Consider the following 26,656-nt stretch of genomic DNA (forward strand, 5'->3'; position numbering starts at 1 on the left):
GAAGAAACTCCTCCACTGGAAAGTAGAGCAGCAAGGGATTCATAATTAATAAATATGCAATAAAAATGTAGAAAACGAAGTACGATATTGTTTAAACAAGTTACTTGCTTCCTCCTGCGGGTCGGCTACCTGTTATCTATCTTATCTACTTTCCGCTATAATGCTTACGTAAGCAAACTGTATAAAGGTGACCTGTTTATAGAATTGCTTGAATGAAAAATATACAGCTTGGCATAAGGATATCCATTGCAATTACCTCAGTGACCGAATGCTCATGCTCGGTTTCTTTGAAATGTACAATTTTGAACATCACAAAACAGTTCACACTTTTTGAGTTTTACCGTAATTATACTTGAAAACGCACACATGTGGTACAATGTGGACAAAGAATGGGTGTAAGATCAGTTTATAAATTGAAAGTCTCGTAATTTATACTATACAACACATTGTTTCAAATGTAATACCCACTAAGGGTACTCTACTCATAGAAATCTGGAGGAATTCAAATTCTCCTGTCAATTATACAGGACATATTTCACCATGAAGTATTGAAGGCCATTAAAGAAATATAATTTTCTAAAGCAAATAAACTAGGATCTTCCTAAGAATGTTTATGGTTAGTAACATTTTTTTGCGAAAATTTCAAACAAATGTTCGTAGGTTCTCGAAGTAGGTCTATTTATATTCCCAACTGCATGCACACGAGGTTGTGTCATACCTAACATAAAAGGTTTCTTCAAACGATATTTTAAGGGGACCTTCACAATCGTACACAGTCGAGAGATGAATTTAAATCCAATTTTTCTACTTAAAAATCACAGCGTGTTCAAAAGTGTCATACTAAAATTAGGTGTGTTGTGTAAGTTAAAAATTAAATTTGTTTCTCTGGATACTCATTGGTAAAATTAAAAAAGTAAAGCCGGTGGATGACTTTTAGAAAAACTTTCCATCAAGTTTTAACTCCTCATTTGGTCGCGCAATTTTCAAACTGTCCCATTTTTAAGATAGGGCTTAAATATAGATACAACTGATTTTCTAAGTTTATTGTAGTGACTAGTGTTTATTTTAAACATCGTGAGTAATGTTTAAAATAAATTATTTATACTAAACTAAACAAATGGAGAGCCTATGGTATAAGTAACATTACAAAAACTGGATAGTAAACGTGAAATAGGGTGTTATTCTTGAAAGGCCTGGGAACGAGCAATTCCAAGGACGAGGATAGGAAGTAGCTTGAATTTTAAGACGCTGCATCCTCTATTTTGTTGTATCAGGTCATCATCAATTTTTATTTTTGGGTTTTAATATCCAAAAATGGCATCCAAATGGTTTAAAATTCATTATTTTAATATTTCTATGGTTGAAGTTTAAGCTTTAACTGGAAACCATTCACTACAGTATAGAGTCATATGTAAACGCAGTCCGGTTCCTAGGGCCGATAGACGCTGACTACTCGTTACAATCGATGTATAAAACACATCGATGGTTGTTACCAGTACAAAACCGATCACAACTACTCGTACTAGCGTACCTGGTTACAGGAAACCTCAATTTTCTCACTGCTTACTCAACAAAATCCTCATGGTGTAATATTTGGTTTAACTCGTTGTAACTCAACTAATTTTATGTAACGACCTAAACGACTATTTAATTGCTGTTATTATGCCTGATAGTAGCCTACTATCACAAAGGATAAGTCAATTACCCCAAATTAGAAATCCGCCCACAGAGCTAGAAGCTAATTTTCGGTAATTTAGGCGAAAACAAGACATACTGTCAATGAAACCTAAATCAGTTTGGCTTCAGCTACAATTTAATACACACGTTTTGTCCTCTGAGAAACAATTTTGTATTGCGTGTTCTACTTTTTATGCTCATTTCTTTCTTTTAAGTTCATCATTGACGGATGATTTCAAGACCAACAGGATTCCGGAGATTTACCATCATTTAATATCACCTCACGGAGAAATCAGATGCTACTCTGTGTGGGAATGTGACTGTAGAACAAGCTTACTCATCCAAAATTCTGATAACACTCTTCATCAGCAAATGTGTTCAGTGTTCAAGATATTTCTAGGACTACACACCTCAGGATTTAGTACGGTTGATATTGTATAATTTTTTTAAATGCTAAGCTCGTTTGCCAAAACATTAAACTTCTCATATAAACGAGTCCCTGACTTTCTTTTATATGTATCCTTGGTCCTCCGAGACAGGATACATATAAAAAAACTGCAGATAAGGTTTGAGCTGAACACACGGAGTACATAACCTGCCTGGCTATCAATGAACATTCTGATCGGCTTGCTCACAAACTGCCAACGAGATTCTAGAAACACACACCATTACGAAGATGACCCCTGTTTGGAAAACTGCAGAGCAAAGACCTACAACCACCAGCTCTTCTCGCCACTCATGTAGTTCCAGCACCTGTGCCACTTTTTTAGAGCAATTATCAGTAAATAACTAAAGCACTACTAGTTGAAAAAGAACAATCATCTACGAGACAGTGTGTATTATCCTATTGTCATTTTAGGTAAACTATTTTCGAACTCTACAAAAAGGATTTATTGACTCGTAGTGATATATCCTGTTGAAAAGAAGCAAATGCATTTTCATTTCCTGCACTTTCAATAAACGTCAATTTCGATACAAACTAACAACACTGAGACAATTTCGTTGTTGTACTTTGTTGTCAATGGGTTAGTACCCATTCTATGCATGAACATTTTGATAAAGAATGGAGTAACTTATTTATGCAATCCATTTATACCTTTGTTATGCAAATAAAGTTCCCTTATGATATGGCAACACGCATAGATAGTAACGAGTTTGAATAACTATTTTTGAATAAACATTATTTTACTTTTTGTTGCATTTCTAGTCGAGTCATCACTACAGATAATATAAAGCAACACCTGTCTACGGCATCTCTACGATGGTTTTGAGACTCTTCTATAAACAGAATCCGTAAAACCACCCCTGACATTCGTTAAATGCGTGAGTAGGTACATTGAAGAATTTTGATAAAATAAAAAAAATTTGAAGTAACCAAACATCCATGGTAGTAAACAAAATATTATGGTTTTATACGGAATTCGAGTCTAAGCTATAATGATGGGCACTCAAACTCCCAATATGAAGAATCGTAACAATATTTTTTAAACAAATTCAATTTTAGGCATCATTTTGATATAGACATCAACTAATATTGTGTAAAAGGTGTGCAAACTAAGTTCATAAAAGAATAACCGGTTGCAAAAAAAGTGATCAGGCGATTGTATAAATTTAGCAAACCCGTCATACAACTTCTGCCGTTCTGATAAAAGTCAAGGCCACTGTAGCAGCTGGTTGTGGATCTTGCTAACGCAATGAAGTAAAAGATTCAACCACTTTCCTCTAACGAACCATAAAACATAATGACACAAAAACTGCTAAAAACATAACAAATTGTTAGTATAGAAGCAACTATTTCTTACATTTTTAGAAATTACAAACTGCACGACATTGCTCAAGCTTAAGACATTATTTTAAAAAATTACAGCAAAAAGTACAACAAAGTCGAGATCTCAATTAAAGTTTATTCTATTACGTTGATTTATTATTTTGAGTGAAATTACTGTTCACGAAAAGGTTAGCTAATAAAGTTGGCTGTAACGTTGTTTGTGACTATTTCTTTGTTTTAACGGTCTTATTGTGTTTGTGTATTAGAGTGTATAGAATGACTTTACAAAGTTTATTGCTCCATTTCCACGATGCTGTGTTAAACCTCTTGGTTCCCGAGATGTTAGCTAAATTTGTTTAAACGTACCCTTTTTGCACCCACTCCTAATAAATTTCCTCAACACAGAACCTCATTTATGTTGTTTTATTCTATATTTTATTATAATTTACCATACTTATTTATACTTGTTACTTAGTTGCCTCGAGAGCTGAGGGTACTTATTGGAGCAAACATTCATTGGAGCCCTTGTGCGCAAGCTCGTTAAAAACCTTTACAGGTTGGCCCTAATATTAATTACCCTGAGAATGAAAAATTCGCTCGTACATTTTTTACCTACATTAACAGTGAATTGGAGCAACAAACACCATGAATTGAAATTCTTATTAGAGATTAAGCTATTTACAGTTTCCAACATCCACGCTAAAAAAACTCTATTAGATATTTTCTTGATGTTTTACCTAATCACGAATGGTTGGTACCTATTTGAATTTAAAAATAAGAAAAAATACTAACATAAAACTCTTTGATATCTATACTTTTTTAATGTTTTAAAACACGAAAGTTTATATCTGCAGTAACTGGCTGATAGCTATGTAGAATATTCCTTTATATGATATAACTTTTATATTGTATTATAGTTATATGGACTGTAATTTTGACGAAAGATGTAGATACGTGGGCATATATTTCCCAGTCAAGAAAGATTTGCTTGTTAAATAATTAAATAGTAAAAACATTAAGAGCCTCCCTACCAGCAAACTTTTGAGTTTTGAAAAGTCTGAATTAATTAAATTTACAACGAAAATAATGTATTTTTCTAGATAAAAACTATATAACAAATTAAAAGATGCGTAGTTTTGATGAGCTACTTTCATACTTGAAGAAAAACTAATAAAATTAAAGTATAATTTATTATTACATTAATATAGGTACGTAATATCATCATTCTTATTTTAAATTTTAAAAAAATTAAAAGATTGGCACTATCTAGGTTATGTAAATTTCTCAACAGTCACACATATCCTAGCATACAACATTTTGGACCTTAACGTGTAGGTTCAGGCTTTTAGGTCATTCAGTATATAAAGATTTATATGCACATTTTTCATCTGGTCCTAACGCATTAAAGCCTCAACTTCTTGTTTCTTTAAGGAGGTCGTTTTAATGCACCTTAACTTTGCGTCTTGTTACATTTACGTGGACTTTGATACCAATTTGTTAATGTAGTTCAACGAATGAACGTTTTCCCTTTAGCATGAAGCAAGGTAATATTTACATTCATGTAAAATTATTACGCTTCAAACTAATTTTTTTTATATAAAAGAAACGAGGCATTTGAGAGTTAATTGAGAAAGAACTTGATCGTTAGCTGCGCTAGTTTCCGAAAGGTATCAAAAGGGGTTAAAATATCTAATTATATTTTTTTTTCTCAGATGATATTTATACTTTCCTTAGCTTGATAAACATACATCAACCGTAAGACATGCAATCAGACTTAATAAAACTATTATTAGTGTCCGACTGTCAGTGGTCGCCCTTCACCAAACACTAGCGCGGCAACAATTCTGACAGGACACTTCATATATAACAAATTCTCATTTGTTTGACACGAGACGTAAAACCTCTGAATACACACTCGTAAAGTGGCAGAATAACAACCGTTGATGAGTTGCACAATCTGAAACTACCGACTAAAGTAGGTCAAGGTGTCTGTTCGAGAGGTTATAAACGGAGCGTCCGTCGTCGGTGGGTCAGCGTAGACATGAGCAAGTTAATTTATAGACTAATTAATTTATGATCGTGCAGTCAGCGCCCGCACCGCCGCGCCGCGCCGTAGCGGCAACAACAGCTGTTCAGTATGTAAAACCGATAGCTGCAGACGACGTCCCACGCAGTGCTGCCAACTGTCGCTCGAGGCACGCCCCGTTTTCTGACCTCGGACCACCGTGCGGCCTTGACCTTTATAGGAAGGCTGTAGTTGTGTGACGGGTTTGCTAATTCGGTCCAACCGCCTGATCACTTTTCCCAACCGGTTTTGCACTTGTTTCGCACGGCTAGTGCTGAATATTTTATCGGTGCCGGTGAAAAGACACTAGAAGACGAAAAATAAATTTGTTTCCAAACAAAATACTGTTGAAAATATCAGATTTTGTAATCTGCACGTAAAAAATAACAGTTAAGAATTAGTTTTAATTCATTAGAACACTGTATTAACAACATGACTTTAAATTAGATTGACAAAAATTTAAATTTATCTATTATTGGTAGTTTTTCTAAAATTTCGGTCTACTGTGTGTACATCTAGGATAATCTCTCGATTAGCACAAAAATAATGAAATGTTGGTGATGCGTTGTAACCAAATCAGAGAAAACCATATCATATCACTAAATAAAAACTGTTTTTGAAAAGTTAAGAGGTCGGAGAATAACTCGTAAATGCATTCATTTCAAATTTATAAAAGGATTAGAAATTGGTTTGTATAATTGATACCACCTCTTAGTTTCTGAAGTAGGATAAGAGGTGTTGAAGATAGACCGAACTTTAGGAAATCTGACGTTTAGCAAACACAGGTTTCAACACGATATGACATTGACATTATACTTATATTGAATCACAAGTGTTGTACTGAAAATGCATGGTGATACAAGAGCATGATAATTGTTACTCTAACATGAGCGAAAATAAACTGCTAAGATATAAACCCATAAGATAATAACAAAAGAGATAATGATAAGAGTTACTACGTCACTATTTTAAATCTGTCGATGAGTTTTTACCGATTGTGAGTGTTGTTACAGATGATCAAGATGGTTCTCCAAATTCAACTAGTTCTTATTATAATAAAATCTTCTATTTGTCCTGCCTGATAAAAGAAATTTAATTAGACCTTACTCTTTGAGTGTCACAGTGTAACCCAAATTAGATACTTGGATACGATAGGCTATACATCGTAAAACGATACAGATGTTTCCATGTACTTCTATAACAATGATATCATTTTGCATAAAATTGATAAATAACATACAATAATTATATTTTCATAGTTTATTTGAGGAGTAAAACTTTGTTGAAGAAGTGTCTATAAAAGCTACAGACATAACGTATTCATCGAAATATGCCATAGATAGACAAACAAGCATTACTAAGTTGTGTTACTGTATGCAAGCAGTAAAAATGGTATTGGGTAGGATTGGATAGCGGTACGATATTTGACACATATGTTTAATTTTGTTTGATTTTAACTGTTGAATTGTTTTATTCCTCAAAATTCCAACTAAATATATCTAAAGTAAACAAATCGCAGACGACCCAATTTTAATAAACATTAACAAGTTTGTGAAATAATAATTTTGTAATCTCTCCAGTTAGGATTTATATATTTTGAAACAGTGGCGTATATAGAAAATTATTTTGTGGGAGGGGTGACGTAAATTGAAGCTCTGGAATCTCCCCATTGGTAATTCTTCAGCTTTAAGACCCCAGAAATGTGTTCTACTTAAAAATCCTACTGGGTGCAATTTTAATGTCATGCAAAATTTCGGGGAGGCTTGGGCCCCCTGAACCCTCCCTTATATACGCCCATGTTTTGAAGTACTATCTATCATACAGGGGTAAATTAAATAATCATGGGTAAGCTGTACGTAATCCTCACTGTAAGTGTCACGATCTTTTTTCGAATTATCCCAAGAAAATTACATTAATTAATATAAATTAAAACAACGAAATTATGAAGCAGTTTAATGTGGATTCCGAACCACACATATGTCGGTCTGATTTGTATTGAATATTTGCCGACCTTCATATTATGAAGCTCCGGACCATGTAATAAGTCTAATTGTGGGTACTTTGACTGATTGCTAATTGGCAATGCCAACTGCGACCTCTTAATTATCGCGTTTTGAGACCCGAACGAGCGGCGCCTTTAATGATCGTTTCAGGTATCTCTAGAAGTTGCTGGGGATGCAAGACTCCTACCACCTCCTACCAAGTGAAAGGTGTTGAAACAACAGTGTAAATCAGAATTCAATTCCGCGCGTGTATTAGCTCGCGGAATAGATTATTCTATTGTTCAGTTTCAAAGTAGGGAACATGGCGTATGTAATTTGAACGGCGATAACTGCGTACAGTAGCGGCAATGGGCACTAATGGACCAGGCAGTCATTACAGCGGCGTTCTGAGCTCGTTTTCGTTGTGGTTTGGACGATTGTTAAGTGAAGCCAGTTGAAAATGATCAATGTAGACTATATTTTACTACTGTTAATCTTCGTCCACAGTAAAAGTATATAAAGTATAAGCATTCTTTACTTATTAAGCATTAACTTACACACACCATACGAACGCCCAAGTACCCCTAAATCTGATTTAATCTAAACGTGTTTACAAAGCTGCACCAAAAAGGGACCATTACTTTGTAACACCTACTACTTTACTAAGTTTTATTTGTGCCAGACTGGCATTAAAATAGTCTAAACCTACATGGCTGACATCCATGTAAAAGAAGTCTAAACCTACGATTTAAATAGTCAATTCATAATTAATGAGTAAATACACAAACCTATTAAGGAACTTCTTTTGAGATGTTTGGTCTATCAAAACAAAAACTTAAAGTACTTTATCCAAATGAAAGACAGTCTTTTGCAGTAATGCAATTACTTAAAATTCAAAATATAAACTCTGTGGAATTACATAAAATATGTGTATTTTTTATCTTTGGTCTTGTTAGTTAGTAAAATCAATTTTATTTAATTTGCCAATTGATACAATCAGTGTATACCAAGATTGTATATTACACAAAATCAAATACAGAAAAAGTAATGTAGCCTACATTATAGAAATATGAAAAACCAATTTAAACTACACTATATGTACCCTAAATGTTTAAAAATCTATCTTTGCTACTGTTTGGCAAACATTAATTTTCATAGTAGTAATGTTCCTTTTCTATCAGCATTATATTTAAACCGTGTAAAACGGAATTTAGAACGTATTAGGCCCAAAGGAGATTTGTTATAAAACAAAGAAAATGAGACGTTCCTCTCAGAAATTGTCAGTCCGGAGGAGAATACTGCCATACTACCGTGCCTAGAAGGAAATCTTTAAAAATATATATAACTGTTCTCAAATTATTAATGTTGCATTTCATACACATCATGGCCTTAAACCAAATGAAAATGCAGAATAAATACCATTATATAGTAAAATATACACAATTTCACATTTTTGTAAAGGTTTTCTTCCTGGCCAACATACAGTACTGTACATTACTTGGATTGGAGATGCAACAGTGAACGAAAGTAGTTATTGAATTTTTTTAGCAATATTGTACCCTACTTAGTAGTAGGGTCATTAAAATACAATAAGAACATAAACTTCTAATATGAGTATCTGCTAATGAAAGTGTAGGCTATATCAGTTTTGTCCTCACAGTTTCAAGAAAGAGACTTTGCACAACCGCAATTCTGCAATAAACTCTATTTAGGCCTACGTCTACTACTACTCCTATACTCGGAGATCTGGTACTTGAAGATAAACATTAGGCCTCCCATGTATTATAGGATTCGATTAATGTCCGACACGGATCGGCGCGGCGTTTATTAATAATTAGTCAGATCTAATGATTCAGACCTAAGTTTCAACCTATATTGAAGTCACTTGGTTCCTAAGTAAATTACGATACTAATTACTTTATTTTACTCCTCTTTAATTGAGAAGAAAAAGGAGTTGTAAATAGTAGGCTAAGTGTAATAAAAATTTATAAAAAAATACATTTGAGGACATACTGAATAGAGCCTTAATAACGACCTTGCTCATCCATAAAAAATTATAAAAAAGACATTTCCGATTATTTTACTCATTTAAAGAGCTTTTGTGCATTGGTATTATTATAAGACTATTTATGTTTTCCATAAAAAATATATTCGTAATATTCCACCTATATCTACTGATCAATTAGGAACTCCGATGAAGGTTTTTTGTAGAATAGAAACAACCTTATTTTAATATCATCACTGTATAACCAACCAACAATATAAAGTAATTTCAACTCATTCCAAACAGAGATGGAACAGAAAAGTAAAATGTACAGGAAATGAAAGTGAAGCCACAACTGAGACAGCGTGGTTAGTTAAACATCCCGCGGACATGTGTGGACGTGTTTCCCAACCAGATTGCATTAACAGGTTTACGCTGCTGCTACGACCGTGACCTAGGGAATCATAACTTCTCGCTCACGTAGCGACTGATGATTCTTTCACAATCGGAACGCTTTATTCGCCATGTCGTGTTTAATAAACTGGCTGCAGTATAGTAAGCGACCACCACAATCGAATCAGATATATCGATTAGTAACTGTCGAATAGAAAAACGTTCTAACTATAGTTATTTCCATATAGTTATTGCCAGCTCTTTTTAATGTATTATTCCAAAGTATTTAAAACTAAGTAAAGTTATTTGTGTAATGGCCACAAGTACAATCACAATGTACTCATGTTATTTGTGTCGCAAGCTGCCAGAGACGATTATCCTTCAAAATAGTAAAAAACAACTAAATATTAGACTGTTTTATTTGTTACATTTTAATAGGTTTTTAATTCATCATTAATTTCTTTCCTTTGTCAGACATAGAAACAACTAAATTTGAAATACCTACAGCGTACTAATTTAGTTCGATATTTTAGTTACGATAGTTTGGATAATCATGAATATCGATACTTCGATTGTTTTGGTGGTGGCCGATTATCATACAACGAACATCTGCACTGTGTAAATGCCACTTTTACAGGAACGACCAAAGACTTTTACAGATTATGAACAATAGCTACTAATAAACATTCCACTATATTCTATTTAATTCTTTTTTACATACCACATTTTTAGTGTGGTCATCATTATTACATTATTCACAAACTTTAAGTAGAAAATTCAACTGGCCAAAGGCCATCTGCTAGTCTATTTATGTATCAAAGGACATTTTGACCTAAAGTTTGAAATTCTGTCACTTATTTAAAATTGTGTTTGGAATTCAAAATACTGCATATTATCAATGAATAATCCAGATTTAAAATATTTGTCGTAAAAAAAGTTACTTAAAAAATAATTTGTTTTTACAAAAACCATTCCTTTAATAAGAAATGCAGGTAGTGGCTTGAGAGTGCAGGAGACAAAATTTTAACGGCTAATTATTACTTGAATTTTATACTTAAAGTTTGCGAATAATGTAATAATGATGACCACACTAAAAAAACTAGTACATAAAAAAGATTTAAATCAATTAGCCTGACTAAATTGTGATATACCTAGAAGAAAACATGACACCCCTAGTATCATACTTTGTTCAGAAATCAGGAAAGGTTAGAAAACTTTCGAGAATAATAAATTGGGATTTTTCTTCATCAGTGAACATGAAATAAACCAATGTAGGTATACTAAACAAATATATATTTTACTCTCATAAGGAAAACTATGTTAAATACAATTTTTTGGGGAATTTGTAAAATGTTTGTTTAAGGCAAAAATAGTTGTGCTAGCCTAAATGAATAATTTTGTGATTGACATCACTACAATAGTACGAGACATATAATTAATTGCAAGCCGGAACGTTTGGCTGTATTATTTATTAATGTTCCGGTGAGATGCAAGTTGATAATATTAATACTGGTGTTACTAAGAGAAACTAATCAACAGCGCATGAATAAGCGTATTGTTATTCTCGAGCGAAGTATGAACAATATCGCCAGAACTGAATGCATTAAACAATTAATTGTTGCCTGAACCCAAGCTTGCAATCATGTCTTGTATTATAAGATGTTTTATAAGCCCAAACACGATAAAATATCGTACATTATTACAGATTATTTAAAATATCGTACTAGTTGCATTAAAGAATATCCTACTCGACGACCATATTAATTTTGGTTTGCGATCTAATTTAACACATTTCATTTACAGTTAAAAGCAAATTTTAAACGATACAACAAAAAAATATAAAAATACTTTTTTATCAGTCGTTTTAGATATATTTAAGGATACTCACATTTTAACATCCTTTCCACTTAACAAATCCGGCTATGTAACACACTATAATAATATTAGATTACAACTATCAAATTATTTAATTATTAGGCCTAGGTGTAAAGGAAAACTCTAATTATTACTTGAATCTTAAAACTAAATTCTTGGAAACTACTTGGAAAGCAGTTTCTGCTTCTAGCAAAACGGACATGTTTCGACAATAAGATAATTGCACCATTTACCTTGTATGTATAAACTGCTAAAGCCGTGTCGCAGTATGAACGTCGGAAAAAGTTCAAATAAAACACAAAACCAGCATTGACTAGCGATCAACTGTTTTCCGAGCGAAATCCGCAGACAAAACAGTGAAACAAGTGTCACCCTGCAACAAGTGACAGGCTACAATATTGAACGAGTTCCGTTGAAAGGGAAACGTCAAACAGGTAACTGACATAGACAAACCTTTCTAAAAACGTGTGTAGAAACTGGATGCGGATCTGGGCATGGAGTTAAGTCCACTGAACATGACTGATCCACCAGTCGCACAGAAGCACAACGCCGCGCCGCACACACAGTTGCCCCTACGCACAAACAGTTACCCCCGCGACTGAAGCCAGACTGCGACTGTCGCCAGAAGGTTCTACCAGTTCCACCGCTCCTCTTCCACGACCCGGTTGCTAGGCAACTTGCGCTCAGTGAAAGGAAAGCCAATCGCAAGCGATGACTGGTGGTGCGGCCTTGCGTCGGGACAGTGAGTTCGCGCTATGACGTCATCCAAGATTGGCGTAGGTGGAGGTGTGCGTCCGCGCCCGCTCAATCTTAACCCGTTACATTGTTAAACGGCATATTCTATGCGGAGAGCTTTAATTATGTTGTCAATGAAATGTTTAAAGAAACGAAATGCTTTAGACGTTATTCTAACAATGCTTTATTAGCGTTTTATTTGTTTCTTGCGTATTTAGTAAATGGTTTGTAAACTCTTATAATGACTAATGATAGTGAATATTATAGTCTATTAACATAGAACAAGAACAATCTAGTATACGGTACATAAAAACTAACAGTTCTAAAACATGGCTAACATCATATTTTTGCATATTAAAATAAATATCATATAGGTGAAAATTGTCATTTGAAAACGGTACACCATCTAATAACTAAGCAAAACATTAACTTAGAACCAAGAACATAAGGAGAATTTTCTTTCTTTGAGGCTGTTACTGACAAACTTGTCAATGTTAATCATTAAGATGGTGTTATTAGTTAATGATAAACATTTATTCTTTGCATTTTTTAATAATATATTGTTGGTCACACAGCTTTGAAATATATATTATTTTAAAGGCAAGGCTTTTATGTACGGTACCGAAACTCTTGTGAGGTTTTTAGAAAATCTGGTTTATTTTTAACAAGAAAGCTTCCTCCACAGGTTTAAAATCCGTTGTATTGTTGATCTAAGTTCTTAAACTTTTTTGTACAGTATTTAAAGATTTTCATTGATATATAAATTATGAATTCTAGTGTTATTTTAACTATATGACAGTATATTTTATTATAAATTGTGAGAGTTATCTTTAGGAAACAAGTCCAGTATGGCGTTGTAGTTTTTTGTTCAATACCAGTTTTACTTTCTTTATTAATTGCTACATCAATTAACTAAATATATAATAAACATGCATAGATTGATATAAATAATTTTAGAAAAATATTAATGCAAGTAGTGCTTATTTGGGAAAAAACAAACCCAGTTAAGAAGATGTTTACTAAACAACACTACAGTACTTAGTACCAAACTTTTTGAAAATGTCTCCGTTTTCCTTTATACAGAAACAAATCACACTTAATTCGAGGGTATTTCTAGCAAAACAGGCACTATAGCTCAAGGAAATTTAAATTGGCATTTCCTAACTGGTTTTAACACTTTAAATTAATGGGAAATGAATAGGATGTTAACAATTTTGAAAGCTATAACACTATTTTATTCCAAGCAATTTAGTAATTAGTAATTTATAAAAAAAATAACGGATATCTTAGTCAGCCTCAATTTTTCATGTTGTTTACTAAAACTTATTCATATAGTTCTTAATATCGGTATGTGGGCAGTGTGAGTAACCATTTATATAACACAAGAATTTGTGTTGTTTTCATCGCCTATAGAGTGGCAAACTGTTTGAAATACATCTTCAATTTATTCAGTATATCTAGTTACTTAAACGGCATTAATAGTTCATGTTACTTCGTCGCGGTCTTTGGAAATGGTTTCTCCGATTTCAGAGTTTCTCTCATCTGATGTACATATGAATACCAAAAAACTACTAAAACCTCAAAAAATAAGGAAATATGATTGCCATGAAATTTTGTAGGCATTCATACTATCTCAGACATGCACAGAAACTGTTACCATCTTCAATTTCAGGGCTCCATCCCGATAGTCTACTGTTTCAACAAGAAGTAACAACACTTTAGGAACCACGCAATCAAATTCAGTAGAATAATTTTGCATAGACATCCATATTGTCTGAAAGCTGCTCATTTAAAAACAGTTTCACTCTCAGCCGACCCGTTGGGCTTTAAACTTTCACACGATTCGGAAGTGGTTCCAGACGGAGATAAGTATATCCTCCGATGTTCACACTTATCTCAGGAATTTTAGGTGTGCCACGGAAAAAGGATTGCCAACGGCATCTCTGAATCAGCTAGAGAGCTTGGAAATACATACTACAATTTTCGGAGGAGTCGTACATTATAACAATAAACTTTTATAAGGTTGAATAAAACCTTATTGGCTGAGCAATATTGAAGCGTGCCTATTAATTAGGGACGGTCAAAATTTCTAGTGTGTATGTCTGCATGATATTTCATGAAATAATTGAGCCATTGGCTAAACATTTTAAATGAACATTTTTAATTTCCATAAAGGGGCCATCAATTCCCTATATTAATGCATGTATTTCATGGGATTTAGCGAGCGTCAGTGAAGCTTAACTTTCCTCAAGACAACTGTAGAACAAATAGAGATATAGACTTAAATTTTGCATTAACCTTATTCTGAGATCAATGCTGATGCATTCACGTAAATGAGATTTTTCTAAACGTTAACGAAGCCTAATACACACGAATTTGGCAAAATGCATCTTATTTAGGGCTGTCCAAATTATTTTTGTTCGACTCTCTATCTTCCCGCATCAAATTTCGAGCATGAAGTATAAGTCGTAGATTTAAAATGATGTATGCACCTAAAATGAAGGTATAAAACGTGTGATCTGCTGTACTCCTATCGTACTAATACAAAGTGGTATTTATTTTCCATGGAAACATTTTTAATACATGGATACACATGACGTAATTTAACCTCCACCCCTCCCCCCTCGGGGGCTTGAATAGCGTATGGTAGCACAGCGATTATTATGAGTTTATAAATACATTTAACTACTCTCAGGCTTATAAAGTTGCAATTGTATATGTGTTTTTGGGTGATAAAATATGACACCACTTTAAATGGCATTACATTTTCAGTGTTGCCCTCCTAAATTACTTGTGTGAATCTATTGTAGATCAATCCCACGAACAACTCTATAAATGATTGAGTGTTCTAAAACTTGAAAGACACCTTTATTTTTCGTGTGTTTGGCTTAAAACTAACAGATTTTTGTAAGAGTTTTAAAGTTGTACTAGACCTATACATGGGTGCATTCTTGCGTCCTCTGGAGCCCCGCAGTCCAACATAGCCGTGCCACCCCCAGGCCATCGATACAACCTCATCGATGTACTCTACTAACTAAACTAACTGGATCGCGCGCTGAGTCGAAAGTGGACCGATGCGGTCCGTCGTTCCCGGTTTTTTTTACATACCGTGTAATCCTGCGTTCCTCGTCTTTTCCCGTAGTTCGAAAAAGATTCATTTTGTGACTTTGCTTGACTCGTAGTTTAAGTATACCCTATGTATTTATTTATTTAAACAAATTAAATTCTTTTAGGTAAAAGGTTATGTTTATAAAGTCAAGAATGAGCAGCCAAGTAACAAAATTACCATAAGGCCTTACTATTAGTATATAACCTAAATGCGCCAAGCTCAAAAAATTGTATACACTATAGTTGATAAAATTCACTTTTTTTATTTTAATTAACGTTAACCAGTATTGGCTGAAGGATTATGGAACGAACACATCACCAGGTTCTATATAACAATAGAATAATTTGAGTATTGTTTAAGATAACGGACTAGTTCTTAGATTATGTTAAATAGTAGTATTCTTTACAGGATGTTACACAAATTTCTAAATACAAAACAAAGAAAAAAGTAAAGTTAAAGAAACTTAAGTACAATACTATTTGAAAACCACAATTAAAATAAGAATTATCACAACTCAATGTTCAATGTATCTAATGGTTTCATTAACAGTGGTGTAACAGTGGGGGGATGAGGGGGATATAGTCCCTCCCCAAGAGCCTTAAAATTAAAAGAATATTTGTGTAACACCAATCCAACTTGTTTTACACCAAATAAGGGCTATCTAAACCTACTCAACTTTAGATTTATTCAAATTTATGTCACAGCCCTCGGTGTGGTGTGGTCTTCCATTAGATTCATCCCGGCTCGCAAAGCAGAGTCCTAGTTAAGCCCCTGTTTATGATCGTCTTTAACCAATTTTGGAGCTTAAATCCAAGATTATGTCACTTTCTAGGATGCGGCACGATAGATAAGTTGTACATTTTAAACTACTGGAATAATTTACAAATATTTCAGCATATATTTTTTTTTTAATTTGGAATAAAATATTTTTCTACAAGGATATATACTAATAAAGTAGTTAAATAATTTATCAATAGTGTTTAAAAATTCAATATGTTAGCGGTAGGAAACCAGTGAAACAATCGGAACTGACAATCCAGCTCCTGTTGAAGAATTTGGCAAACAGAAATGTGTACGAATTTCAGGAGTATAAAAATTAAGTTTATTCAAGTTTCCTTGTTCCTCTCAGCTATGCACAATTGAATTTAAAGGAAAACAAGGAAACTAACAGCACTTTAAGTGCATGAACATTTCCCCTAAGATTACAATAATATCAAAATTGTTTTCATTGGCTGGGTGTCTTCTCTCGTCTTTACAGTTGCTGGTTAGATTTAAGTCTATTTCAACCTTAAGCAGCAGTTAAGCTTTAGTTGGCGTGACAGCTTTTTTTGTGCTAGTTATAATTGGAAGCCACAAACTTTTTTGGCCATGTTTCAAACCTACGCCGTTTGCCACATAAAAGCATGTAGCCCACATAATCTGATAAACAAGTATGACATACAGACGATACAACGGGAAACAAAGTGACAACTGCCTCCTTCTGATCCAAACAAAGATCGATGGAGAACCTCAGCTTAGACCGGTTCACTTTCCGAGAATTCAGGACGGTTGTGTCAGCGAATTTACAAACAGTACATCGATGAGACCTGCACCAAACTTACTGGCGCTTTAAAAAACTAGTTTTCAGCGATTATTTTTAATAGTAGCCTCGATACAAAACTAGACTATGTTCATACTTGTTAAAATATTAATGACATAAATACTGTAAATAACTACTACTCAGTGACAGAGCTGATTATAAAAACTGGCACTGGCACGGCGGGATAATAGTTGGCTATAAATAATCATACAAACACTTGTAATATGTAAATAATAATAAAAAAAAAAAAATAGCAGAAAAGTATTCCTAAGTAACGTAGCAACCACAAAGAAAAATATATTATCTATTGTTTTTTCAGCTGTTTGGGTAAATAGCCCTCCATTAATGTAAACATTTATATGAATACAAATCGCAGTACTATCGGCAAGGTAAAGAATTAAAAATTTAGACCTGAAAAGCAGGCCTTTATAAAATTTAACAGCATTTTTTTTTTATTTTGAAAAGATGTTGTCCTACAGAAAATATTTTATGAAACGTCCTATACCTGAACACTAGGACATTATGGCACTTTATGAAAATATTAAGAAAAGTTCCCAAAAAATTACGAATGAATAATAGAAATAAAGGACGGAAAGGTAAGAGAAAAAGTTTTAAAAGATTTATCCGGAACGAAATGCAAATGTTGGAGTTGTACCAGAACCTCCTCTTCTGAGATGTCGGAACATTTCGTATGTACATTTCGGAACATATTCGAACCTCATCGCTAGACAGAAAAGAAGTCTACCATCTACTAACATACGCGAAACTGAATTGGATAAACAAATATATATTCATGGGTACAGATACAGATTCCCAAAGGTTTAAATCAATCAACGTAAAATGATACCTGTCAATAATTGTGACTACAACATTTAGGAATTACATATACTGCTAGAGATTATAAAAATTATAAAAACTTCTTGTCACATTATTTGGCACCATTTTAAATTCCTTCAATCCTTTCCATTAGAAAATATGACAATACATGATTAATATACAATTGATGAACGATGAATTTGCATGTTTAATTTTTGGGAGCTAAACCAAAATAACTAAAATATTTAATGGTTGTTTGGTAATTTTACTTACTCCGATACGGAGAGAATGCCTACTAGTATCTAATAAAAACGAATATTGTTCATTTTGGATTCAATGGTAACAGTTTTGTATCAGTTTAAAAATGTAATTGAAGGACGAAGGTCACGTATTATCGAAGAGTAATAGGTTTATTACAGAAATGATTGACGATATCTAGTGAAAAGAAAAGTGTGACATTGATATACGTTGCAAGAGCGGAATGTGACGGGATCAACATCAACAAGAGAGCAGACATGCCGTGGGTGCGCATCCTGTAAGGTCAGAAGAGCAGCAGCAGCCCACGCAGTTGAGCGGGATCTAAAACTGTATCCAGGAACAAAAACAAAGGGTCTAGAGGGGCTGATAAGTCAGCAACACTTGCATTGCGATGGGGCATTTACGTCAGAGGCGAGCGTGGGCGTAGGGGTAGGGGTGTATCGAGCGGAGGCGGACGCACGCGCACAGCATCTCTTCCGCCATTCAACAGTGACTGAGACTGCACGTGACGTAGATTGGGGTTAGGTTAGGGTCGGAATATCAACACAAGGACCCTAACGAGACGTAACAACCATTCCATTGATGAGAGACAATAAACAATATTAACATTGTACCCTGACAAGAACTTAAAAACTTTAGTATACCAGTAAAAATAAAGTATCGTAATTCTATGAAATTTTGTTATTTATGTCATAAAATTGAACTACGTATATGCACCATCCAAACGAAGCGATAAACGGAATTTTAATAGATCCAAATAAGTGCTAACACATAAATATTAAGTAAACTTATTTTCTTTGTAAATTATAACAAAATTGAAAGCAAGGTCCAAAGTAGGAAAGCTGAAATTAATTGATACAATCGAATCTAAATCAAAAATGTTTTCTTTCGACAACATGTACAAAGTGTAAAAATACGCTGACAATCTAAGCTGGACCGATGGCACTAGTGAAGGTATAACACCAGACTAAAAAGACTTTATAATAAACAGCTTGTTTGCATGCTACAGGAAAATCCTACGGCACTTAAGACTCGAGAGAATCAAGGTTTCTCCAAGACCGATCTAGCCTACCATGGAAGGAAAATGCACTTAAGCGTTGCCCAAAAAAGTGTGCTTCATAATATTATTTGGTATTTCTAGTCTATTAAAGACTACAAGCCATCGGGGCAGAGGACCTGTCATCCTTGCTGCAAGTTTCTACGGTGCGTTTTCCTTGTACAGGATGATGTAACTCTTGAACAGGTCAAGCTAAAAAGGCAATTTAACCTGAGGTCGGAAAGGTCCACATGATGGAATGCAATGCCTTGTTTCAACAGAGCAACTATAGACTTCTTCAACTTTGACTGCAATCAAGGATAATCTCTATGGATATCCATAAGTGAACCAACCTCCCAACATCTCAAGGAAGGTGAAAATTGCTCACCTTTTCCTGCATCAGTAATTTATTTGGCTGCATGAAATGTCTTTCCGGGGAGAGGAGGTTTCTATTTCGTTTTCATATCCGTCCTAAAACTGGTTTGGGATACATATTGGGAAAAATTGCAAACCGGAACTAGTTCCAGAGCTTCACGGGAATAGGTTTCTCATCAAATCCCTCAGATTGCTTCTTCATACTCTTTGAAGATTGGTTTGTAAACATTTATTAAAAGTTCATTAACCTAATAATTAGCAACTTTTCGCAAATGGGGTAAAACAAATATTATTCCAAGATCATTACCGATGGGTGTTATCTTGACCTTGAGTTGTACTCGACGGGTTAAAGAAGATAAAATCTAAAAACTAGGTGGCTGACAGGCGGGAATGAAGGTGAGAGTAATGACTGACTGTATGGTGGAGTTACGCAGCACGCTAGCGGTCGGCACGATACCGGGACTTGAATGAGCTGCCCCCTGCCACTTCCTGATGCCACCCCCGCCTTCCCGACCCATATATTGATCCCCGGTCCCAGCTCCCAGACTGACGTCACAGTCCGCTCGGCTCGTTGCAACATGCTCCATAATTATTGGCCAAACTCACTCGTCAACGCCCACGCCCTTCGTTTATTGACATATGTACGACGTATAGCCCTCTCCGGTACTTATTTTAGCCCATTCATAAACGCACCCAGCTAACTGATGCGATCACAGGTCACAATCCTGACATAGGAATTATAATTCAATTCACCCCAGAGGCGCGGTGCATTTTGGGAACGGTGGAGTAACATGATTACGGCAGAGAGGTAACATCACTTTGAAGAACTATATTGGACATAATAAGGTTATACTCCACTTGTTTGCTTTAGCTCTAGATATTAAGTGAGTTAAAACAAGGTAGGAGTACGCTAAAATGTGTGTCACTAGGCTTCGAAGAAGTTTCATTCAAAATACCAAAACTCATTACAATCTAATATCCTACAGAAAAATAGACAGAAGGACGAACAGACAAAAGATAAATTTTATCATCCCCTTGAGTGATAGCAAAATAAGTAAAATTTAAAACGCGTACCCTAATCCGTTCTCAGAATATCCTGCGGAAATTTAGGCTTCACTGAAATTATATGCGGACATGCATTGGCATCTAACTCGAACCTACTTAAATGAAATGTAACTTTATGGAAATTCTGCTCAATTTGTGCAAAAAATCGTTCAGTGAAATACTAAAGCTGTCACAACCCAATGTCATGAGTAGTCGAACTTGATCTTGCCCTTGTAGAAATGAAGGTAATTTGAAAATGTCAATTCTATATCTTGTAGTGTTCTCAAGATAACCTTCTCTGACTCTCAGCCAATAATCATATAAATTTAAATGAAACGAAGTGTTCGCAAGAATATACAGTATTATACAATTTTTACATATTCGTGCAACCTGTCAGAAAATAACCAGAGAATTTAGGAAATAAATTATAGGATTGGAGTTATCACAGCACCGATCCCTTTTACCTTTTAATTCAATCCTCTCCCCACGTGGGGTTGGTGGGCGTAATACCGAATCCCTGAGCTCTGGTGATTGATTTATTACAACTGTTAAAGTTCATCTGGCTGTCTTAGGAGAACCTAGTCGAGAAGCTGCAGTTATATCCAAACCCACAAAAAACCCCGAGCTCTGAGACAAGATTCACAGTCAAGTGAGCTTGCATGAGGAGATGGAGTTTATGAGCCTAGACACGATTGGTTATCTCTAAAGTCAGCCTCTTTCGCAGCTTGCGGCCCATTACCACGTGAGTGATGTCTGACTCACAGGCCTTTACTAACCATAAGAGACGCACGGCCGCGTGTTCTGCATCATTATCACACAATTTTCTCCTGTGTAAAGTGCAACTAGAATCGGAAAAAATCTTCAGCCACCTTGTTGCATAAGAACATGGTGTTTTGTGCTATCACAATGGGTTCGGAAGTTTTATTTTTTTATTTACTCCATACGAAAATTACTCCATATAAAAATTCTTCCGCACGTCTTCCGGAGTGATGGGGTATTCAGGTAGGGGGTTTGGAGCTGCCTCCTGGCAAGCTTGCCTACAGCCAACATGAGGGGGATTAGTTTTAATGGACACTATCTCAGCTTTGCCACTTTGTAAAAAGGGAAGGTGTAGCCTCTACTAGTCAAAGCTGTCATGGGCCAGGGATACAAATCTCTTATGTCCAGACTTGCTAAAACTTTTAATAATAAGAGAGTCCCACACTCCAAAAATAATCTTTTGCAATAAACTAAGCTTATCGGTCAAGCCAAGTTATCCCTTTACACAAAAATTTCGACATATGCTATAGTGGTTTGCCGTTCCTAGAAATCCGTTGGTTGGTAGATGTAAGTAACATCATCGTGTTTAATTATTCTCTATGTAGGTTAGTTCTACTGGAAGGTATAAATTATCCAGAGTTGAACGCTTCCATGTTGAGGTATGTAGCAATTTAGGAAAAAACTGACCAAAGTAGAAAAAATCTCTCCTTCTTCTAGGCCAAGTATAAATTTAGAATTATTAAGCCATGTCCTACAAACAGCTGAAAACAATTTGCCAGGTCTTCCTGTGAAAACTAACCGCCTTTGTATAAAACGTCAAAGATAAGCAAACTGGCTTTTACGTAGCAACGGCACAGTCAAAACACAAATATTCCGCAATTTCACCTTCCTCGTTGTATAGGCTACAGAGGGGCCAAGCGATCTGAGCACGCGGGCCGGTCGACCGCCTGGTTAGAGCAAAGGGAAGAGGGAAATCTTTTCCAAAAACATCGGGCTTTCAAGAACAATATATCACGAAACATATTAATAATAGTCAATTGTGACCACAAGAAAAGTTGTATTCAAATAAAAGGTGTTCCGGTAGTTTTTTTTTTAAATAAATCACAGAATTAATAGTTGAGGTAAATGTTTCTTGAATGGCTAGTACAGCCTCGGCCTCGCGCACAGAACGCTTTGCCTATCTGTACATCTTTGATTATCCTTGGAGATACTCACTATGTGGTATGCTTTCTCAGATATTCTCACGTGTGATTATACCCACTATACATGTTCAGTTGTTATCACATATAATGATGACAAGACCTTAATCGTTTTATCCTCCAACCCCATCTGATGGACTTATATGTCAATTTAAAAATATTCTCAGCATTTACATTCAGCCATTTATCGACTCTGCTGTTAGTTAAGTTAAAACAATAGGACAGAGGTGAACTGCAGATGTAGAGAACCACAACCGACAACCGTGCACGGTCCCACAACGGCTACCGCTAATGGGCAATTCAATTGAATGCATTTCAATTGCTACGCTATTATTCACTTTATTCGATTGTGAGCTCTCTTCAATTTGCTAACATACGTCAGAGTTCCCAGAGTTCCTAGAAGTAAGGTGTTCAGGAAATCCAGGAGCAACTATTAAACAGCGGGTAAATTAGTCTGTACATTTATATTTATTCCGCAAAAGTAAGATGAAAGTTTGAACTTTGAATGTTGTAATCTTAGAAATGTTTGTCACTAGTTGTCATCTTTGAAATGGTGTTGTCACTAGATTTATATACAGTGTGTCCACAAAATTATGTGTCACTTTATTTACAGAAGTATATACAGTAAAAGAATAAGATGAATATATGATTAAAGAGTACTTTAAGAATTTTAAGTCAATTTATTTGAACTTGGCCATGAATAGACCTGAAGAAGTCTAATCGAACTTTGAGCTCCTTCCTTAGCTGGAACACGATTTCTGGGGTAACTGATTAAATTGCAGCTCAGAGGTTCACTGCTTTAAGCGTGAATATTTCTAATATTTTCACTGTAGACTTAACTTTGACCACAGCCCCGTAAATTGATGTCTAATGGCATAACGTCAAACGAACGTGATGGGCAAGCTCACTCATCTCGACCTATCCAACTTTCAACAAACTTCTCGTTTACAAAATCACGATATTTTTTCATAGTGGGAAAGTGCTCTATCGTGTTAAAACATTCAAATTTCCATTCGATTGGCGTATTGCTCTAGCATATCAAAATAGATAAATATGTTAATAGTTTTTCTATCAATGGAAAATTGACTAATAAAATGTTTGTGGACAATCTGTACATGTATTATCGTATAGATTAATATCCACCACTATATGTATATAAGGTGTTAAATATAAAACGAGAACTTTAAAGTTGCTAGCTTAAGCAGGTTAAATTACAGTGATAATATTTTGTTTTTAATGTCCATTGAAGTACATAAAATAGAAATATATATAAACATTAGAGTGATTTATAGCTCAAACTTAACAAACTTTTTACAGTTAAATTAATTTCCTTATTTAAAACCAAATACCTTACTCGGTTTGGAGTACGCTCAAATAAACATTATTATAGTAAATTTAATACGATGGTAGTAACATTTTGAACGAATGACGATCCTTGGCGGAATACGTATGTAACGCCACACGAGCTCAAGCTCTGTTTTCAAAGTTCTGGACGTTTTAAAAGACAGTCACTATGTTATTGTCTATGGAAATATTTTTTAAAAAGCTAAAACCAATCACGATATTTGATTGTAGAATAAAATACTTTGTGGAATATATTTTCGGAGGGTCCCTAAAAATGTTCAATAGGCCCAAGAATAGCTCCCATTGATCTGGAAATATTTTCAAACTTTTCCTTTTTCTGTCTTATACGTTAAACTAGTTATGGGAACACCATACCTTTTCACGTCCCAATGCCCCAATGAGGAAACATGCCTTACTGTGGTACCATTATATCAAAAACTATTAGGCTTAGGTAACGGAAAGTTGTCGTGAGTATTCACAAGAGCTGTGCATACTTTGCACACCTAAAGAAAATATTTAAAACACTTTTAAACAATTAAAAAAACATTCAAAATTTAAAACTTAATTGCTTGTGTTTATTTGTATATTTATGAAAAAAAATAGATAAAAATAGCTGCTGTGCGGGGTTGGTAATGATGTGATGGAGCTGTGTAAACAATTTCAAGTTTAATACCTGTCATATTTTCTTAAATATATGTTCCTAAAGAAGAAGAAACTAACTTGAAAACGCCAAGTTTGCGCAGGACTTTTCACAGTTAAAACCCACCAGGTAAGTAACTTTCACCTTCAACGCCTTCTCTTTTCCTTTTCAGTAACCTTCTTTTCACTCCCTTTCTCTTGTTTTATTTTGCTTCTTTATCATCCTTTCTTACTCTCTTAGAGTCGATTCTCTTAGACCAAAAACCGAAAACTTTCAAATGCATAGCCTATCCGAAACATTTAGTTTTTCTTCTGCTGCTCTTTCATTGAAACCAATGACTGCATCTGTAGTCCTGGTTTTAGTGTATTGAGTCCTACAAACACAGTTTTAGGAATCCTTTGCCATATTGAACTATTCAAACCTTTATTTCGGTCTAGAGTTTTCCCATGAAGGCAAGAAAAAATAGAATAGAAGAAATAATTCCTTGGTAAGATCTCTGTAAATGGGTTTTATTCCTTGACAACATATTATATAAAGTAAAACAAAAACTAATTTGGTTATCAAAGTATATGAAAATTAGAAGTGACATTGCATCACATAACTTGTACAGTTACAAGAATATCATCGACGAAACCGTACACACTCAACATTATTTTCGACCAGAACCAATTTTTGTACGTATAAAGTACTGTATTACTGTATATATTTTCTCAACCAGAAATACATTTTATGAGTGGCAAAATATTTTTAAATGTTTTGACCCCTAAAAGGCACGGTCTCTCCTGAAATCATAAGAATCGACGGGATCCTTATTGATCACCCTATTTATCGCACTAACTCAGAGTTGGGTAATTTTATATAGAGCAAATAAATCCAATCACAAAGAAACCGGTCAGTGTACAGCGGTGGCCGGCTGGAGTGCTGTAATAACGGAGATACTTGGAGATAGATATAGAAAAGGTCGAATTATATAAGTATCTCAGTCGCAACGAGCAAAGGGAATACGGGAGAAGAGAACAATAATGGTGCAACAGTTCACTTTCTACAAGCTACAAGTGATGCAAGGTCCCGCGTGCACCAACAGGCCTAGACGGTAGACGCGGCAGCAGTCTACTTCTGATATCACTGTAGGAACGGTTATTCAGTGAACCTTTAACATGTAAATATAGCTATTTTTGAGCAACTAATGAATATTAACGTTCTCAGCAGGTTGTCACCAAGTCGGAATTAGCAAAATGTAACAAAAATTCGAGTTGCTAATAATTTGGTATATGTCTTCATTAGACAAAAACACTGCCGTTGAAATAAAACTGAACTACCAAATTAAAAAAATCACTCCTATTAAAGTAATAATTCTTGAATATGTAACACGGTATCTATATGTCGGCTGCATCTGAAATTAAATTCCAAAAGTATTTCTTTATTATAATGAAACCAAATAGAAACACATTTGCGATTTTATAAGGTGGTATAATTGATTTTGGTTTTGGAAAATATTTTTTTGATGACTCATATCCCGATAATTCACCTGAATACACAAATAAAACACAATCTACGTGAAATTACAGGGCTTTAAAGCAGAAAACTTAAGCAATTTTGAAACTAAGCCCAGATAAAGGCGACTGAAGATAAAAAATGAGAAATGTTTACAGTATGTACATAAGCTTTAGGGAGAGACGTGTTCTTATTCATGTATTAGTTAAAAACCAAACTTTTAACTTAAATATGTTAAAAATACAACGTTTTTAATACTTACCTCTTAACAATATTCATTTTTTGTATTAACACTGTGTAACTCTCTATACTCATGTACATATTATTATAAGGATTTCACATTTTTATCTTTAGTTGCAATTTATTTGGCTTAATTACAAAATTGTGTGCATTTACTACTTGAAAAGCCTATAACTTCACACGGATTGATGAAAGAAATGTTATATTTTTATGGATTTAGGAAAAGTTGTCTTAATGAAGTATACATTTAACAAAACATTTCAAAATATAAAATCGAATGCATC

General features: G+C 34.5%; 1 protein-coding gene across 3 annotated transcripts in view; it reads right to left on the reverse strand.

Annotated features, from left to right (window-relative positions):
• LOC124362916 (terminal nucleotidyltransferase 5C) overlaps window positions 1–26,656 on the reverse strand; it is a 115,320-nt gene that overhangs the window by 6,740 nt on the left and 81,924 nt on the right. Inside the window, exon 1 of one of the 3 annotated variants that reach the window (XM_046817809.1) lies at window positions 12,198–12,482. The exons of 1 other annotated variant lie outside the window; for it this stretch is intronic. The gene's annotated coding sequence lies outside the window, so the exon portion shown is untranslated. Of the gene's footprint in view, window positions 1–11,977; window positions 12,158–12,197; window positions 12,483–26,656 lie in introns of those variants that run through there. One more of the 3 variants, XM_046817808.1, reaches the window with a different exon arrangement.

This window comes from Homalodisca vitripennis, chromosome 5 (genome assembly GCF_021130785.1).
Source record: "Homalodisca vitripennis isolate AUS2020 chromosome 5, UT_GWSS_2.1, whole genome shotgun sequence".
In the NCBI taxonomy this organism is placed as follows: domain Eukaryota; kingdom Metazoa; phylum Arthropoda; class Insecta; order Hemiptera; family Cicadellidae; genus Homalodisca; species Homalodisca vitripennis.